This window comes from Episyrphus balteatus, chromosome 1 (genome assembly GCF_945859705.1).
Source record: "Episyrphus balteatus chromosome 1, idEpiBalt1.1, whole genome shotgun sequence".
Classification (NCBI taxonomy): domain Eukaryota; kingdom Metazoa; phylum Arthropoda; class Insecta; order Diptera; family Syrphidae; genus Episyrphus; species Episyrphus balteatus.
In genome coordinates this window covers 110,752,609-110,757,799 of record NC_079134.1, presented here as the reverse complement: position 1 = coordinate 110,757,799, position 5,191 = coordinate 110,752,609, and positions in this window count along the sequence as shown.

Genomic DNA, 5,191 nt, shown 5'->3' with positions numbered 1-5,191 from the left:
GATCTGCTAGACGAATCTGGTGAAATTCGTGCTACAGCATTTAAGGAGCAATGCGACCGATATTATGATATGATTGAAGTTTAGAAAATTTCCCCACCAGGCGACTTTGACTGATGCTTAATCCCTTCTTAGTTTGTAGGAACAATGCCAATTGGTATAAATAATCTTAAAATCACCACAGTTAATAATTTTTCCTGCCTTAGATTAACAAATCCCAATCCTTCAATCAGTCCCTATCTCAAATCTACAATTATTATTACTACTCATTGTAAGTTGTTGACAAAGTAGCCTGACCCACTCAGGGCTGGGTTCTCCAAGGTCAATTACATGCAGAATTTGCGCCATCCTCATCTTCGATTTTCAATAAAACCATAAAATAAGGCTACAAACTGAGTTTTAATATTTTTTTTCTTAATTCCAGGTCGAAGTGTCATCACCAAATGCCGAAAGCGAAAATACATTCTACACAAATTCCATTCTCAGTTCGACAATGTGCTCCAAAATTGTCACATCAACAGTGAGCAGTAATAGTCCAAAATCATCAACTTGCATCGTCGACCAATCGCAACAACAATGCAAACTATCATCACTTACATCATCGTCAACTTCCAGTGGTAATTTTAATGTGATTGGTAAGCCTTTTATATAATTTCAAAGAAAGACTTAAACTTATATAGATGTTTTCGTTGTTTTTTTTTCAGTTGAACCCTGTTCAAGAACAAAATCCCAGCTGTAACAATAATAATAGTTGTAGTAATTCTAGTAATAAACCTCCCATAGTTGTTCCTTTGTCCAAAGTTGCCGTCGCAGATAACAGCAATAGTAAAAAGCGTGAAGACCTAACAAGCTTAGGTTCTGACGATTCAGGTGAGCCAGACATTTCTTTATCTTTCGCGTGCAGCAAAAATTAATCATGTGGTTATCGTTGTTTTATGACGCTTAAGCCTCAAGTACCAACAATAACCAACGTATTTATAACTGCAATGAGAATTCTCCATTCAATTACTATTCGTCCATGATACTCAAAGCTTAATTTATATATTTGTTTTTAAGGAATTATCTGCGGTTATCCGATCAGGTTTCTCTCAATCGCATTTGCCAATCACACTAGATTCTGGAGAAAGGGATGCCGAAGAGGAGTGCATTGAAATCCTCGACACCACCTTTGTATATAAAATCTATACTGCCGTGCTAAGCAAAAAGGGCGCATATCCATTTTTGTAGTTTTGAGATAAATGCATTTTACTGAAAAAGGAGTTGAGAATTGTGCATGTGCTCAGTTTCAAAAGTTATTTTGAGCAACTTGTAGTAGGAAATATACATATTTTATTTAACACAGTATTAATATAATATTCAAGCTTCCCAAATGCGTAAAATTTTTTTTTTTAATTCTTAGTGTTAGAAAAAAATGCATTTTTCTATTAGGGAATACAGCGGAGAAATATCGTTGTACTCATCTTCATTGACTATTTTGAGCCACTTGGAATTGGAAATGCGATGTTTTTAGTTAACATATAAATGAGGCATTGTTTCAGGAAGTCCAATATACCCTTAACTCAATTTTGGATTTTTGGCTCATACGCCCTTTTTGCTTAGTACGGCAGTATAGTACTATCATGAAGTGAAATTTTTTAGTTTGTTCGTTACCTGAGTGGTCGCGAGGGCGCTTAGATCGAATTAATAATGGGAGTAAGGAGATGAGATATACATTTTTGTTTGAAATTTGACATATTTTTTAGTTCCTAGCGAACGAAAGTGGCCGTTGGAGTTAAGTAAAAGTTGTACGCTGTTCGCGCTAAATTTTAGCTCCCATAAAAATTATCGAAAAATTTTATCTGAGCTAAAATGGATCCCATACAAATTATCGATAACTTGTATGGGAATTTTATCTCGGCTAAAATTTAGCGAGAACTGCGTACCAGGCTTAACGTTTCAAAAAATAAATTAATTATGCGTAAAAACTACTCTAAAATAATCTTGAACAAAATATGTGTTTTATTGTTGTTGTTTTATTATCTGACAGCTAGACAGCTGCGGATGGGCAACTGCGGATACGTTTTTTTGGGAAATCGAATTTGGCTGCAGATAGCGATGCCAAAAAACACGCTTAAAGCCTGGTACGCTGCTCGCGCTAAATTTTAGCTCCCATACAAATTATCGAAAATTTTTAGCCGAGATAAAATGGATCCCATACAAGTTATCGATAACTTGTATGGGAATTTTAGCTCCCATACAAATTATCGAAAATTTTTAGCCAAGATAAAATGGATCCCATACAAGTTATCGATAACTTGTATGGGAATTTTATCTCAGCTAAAATTTAGCGCGAGCAGCGTACCAGGCTTAAGGCTTAACTACATACACCACTTTTAGCCTGGTACGCAGCTCGCGCTAAATTTTAGCTCCCATACAAATTATCGAAAATTTTTAGCCGAGATAAAATGGATCCCATACAAGTTATCGATAACTTGTATGGGAATTTTATCTCAGCTAAAATTTAGCGCGAGCAGCGTACCAGGCTTTTTGAAAAAGTACAAAAGTGAAAATATTTTTTTTCTGGCTAGCGCAATTTTTTTGTGAAAAAGAGTATACAAATTATTTTTTAGACCAAAAAATAAGCTTCCTGCACTATACAAAATGCGTTTGAAAATTTTCACTTTTGTACTTTTTCACTTTTTGAGCCAATGTAGTTAAGCCTTTAGAGTTTTTTGTTTTGCTAGCAATAATGTCAAACATATTCGATACTCGAGTATCGATCGATGTCAAAATGCCGGACGTCATTCGTTCCGATCTCAGCTCCGTTTTCTCGGAATGGAGATTTTCACCACACCAATACATATGCAATCGACTTCGCGGTGATTATAATTTCAATACTAATTTGAGCCGCCTTCGGACCAGTTTCTGATCCGAAGTCGGACTCAGCTCCGCCTCAGGCGGAGCGAATTCGGACCGAGGTCGGACCTGTTTGCTTGAAGGGAAGTTGACGCTTTGTTTTTCTGTTCCCTCCCTTCAAGCAAGAAAACTGAGTTCAACAAAGAAACTCCGACCTCAGACCGCGAAAATCGGGGTTGCACTCACACACTTGCAACATTTTGTGTATGAACACAAAAGTCGAACGAGAATCGTGGTGAAAAATGACAAAAGGAAAAGAAAGACAAGGCCAACAAGAGCCAAAGCGTCATTTTGTTATTTTTTGTTGAAGTGTTTGGTCGCGTCGTGTCTCGTGTCGTTGTTTGTATAATGTTAGATTATTAACTATAAACAATTATATAAAATTTATAAACAATATGGAAAACAAAAAAGGTACCGTAACATGGGGTTACTTTGCTCCGTTTTTTGCATTATTTTTAGAAAACCTCTTAAAAATGGTAGAGACATTTTTGTATCTATTTGTTTTTTTCTTTTAATTCATTGATAAGACATGAAATAATGCATTAATTCTAAAAAAAACATTCAAATAACAGTAAAAATATTTCGTTTTTTAAGTTGAAAAGTGGGGCAAAGTAGTCCAAGAGACGGGGTTACTTTGCTCCACCTGAAGTTTTTAACTATACTGCCTGTATTTAAAGAGCTGGAGCAAAGCTAGTATTGTATTTTAATAGCCCTGGATCAAAGCTTCAAATCTGTAAATAAAAAAAATTGTGGGTACACACACAACTTTTTTTTTTTACAAAAAAACAAAACAGTCTCTTTTATTTCATTAATTGATTATAAATAAATACGAATTTAAAGAAAAAAACAGACAACTTCATTAATTTAACCAAAATAAGTTTAAATTAAACATGAATAACAATTTAACAAACGAAAAAATAGTTCACTTTTAAAAACAATAAAAACATACATAGAATTAAAAACACATTTAATTATAAAAATAAATTGCTCCTGGGGCAAAGTAACCCCAAAACAAACAAAAAACTGCTTAGTCACATAAAAAAAATGCAATAATTATTATTTATAAATTAAACAAACAAGTGACAAGCGCAGAATAATAACAAAATAATATCATAACTAGAATATTTGTACTTTCTTTGTCAATTATCACACAACTGGTTTTACACACCAAATTTTTCACCACAAAAAAAACACGAATTTCCTACCTCAAATTCACAGGTCAACTGCTTCTTAAAAACTGCCGGCAGATGGTCCGTTGCAACACGTGGCAGATGTATATATGTGTGTGTGTATATTACAGTAGCTTCGATATAGAGAATCTAAAATGTCTGAGCGTGAATCAAGAAACTAACTTTTTTCGTCATTGGCTCTAAGTTACCCCCGCCGGGGCAAAGTAACCCCATGTTACGGTATGTTGTATATATCGCTCAAAGTGTTTGGATTAAAGTGTTGTTTCTGCTTGTGTTGTAGATGTAATCTCTAATGATGAAGAAAAATCCAGAAGGTGAAACATGCGATTGGGTATCTAAAAAAAAACACCAACAACAGCAGCAGCATCAAATGAAATAAAATGAAAAAAATTTATTGTATTTTATATTGTATTTATTGTGAAAATTTCGTTTGCCAAAATAAAATTAAAAAATAAAACAGTTTCAGTGAAAAAAAAAATAAATCTTGTTCTTTTTTTGGTCGCAAATGCGAAACGTCATCAATTTTTTATTCCTCTTTTGGTAGGTTTTCGCTGCTCCGACTCAGGTCCGCCTTCGCCTCCGTTTTCTCGGAATGGAGATTTTCACCACACCAATACATATGCAATCGACTTCGCGGTGATTATAATTTCCATACTAATTTGAGCCGCCTTCGGACCAGTTTCTGATCCGAAGTCGGACTCAGCTCCGCCTCAGGCGGAGCGGATTCGGACCGAGGTCGGACCTGTTTGCTTGAAGGGCTTTGTCTTTCCTTCGTCAATTTTCCTTTTCGCACTTTTTCACCACGATTCTCGTTCGACTTTTGTGTTCATACACAAAAAGTTGCAAGTGTGTGAGTGCAAGCGCGATTTTCGCGGTCTGAGGTCGGAGTTTCTTTGTTGAACTCAGTTTTCTTGCTTCAAAGGTTGTATTTAAATTATAATCACCGCGAAGCCGATTTTATATGTATTGGTTTTTTCACCACGATTTCTCCTTCGACTTTGTGTTCATACACAAAAAGTTGCAAGTGTGTGAGCGCAACCTCGTTTTTCTCGTTTTGCGGTCGGAGTGTATTTGCTGAACTCAGTTTTCTTGCTTGAAGGGGTACGAAA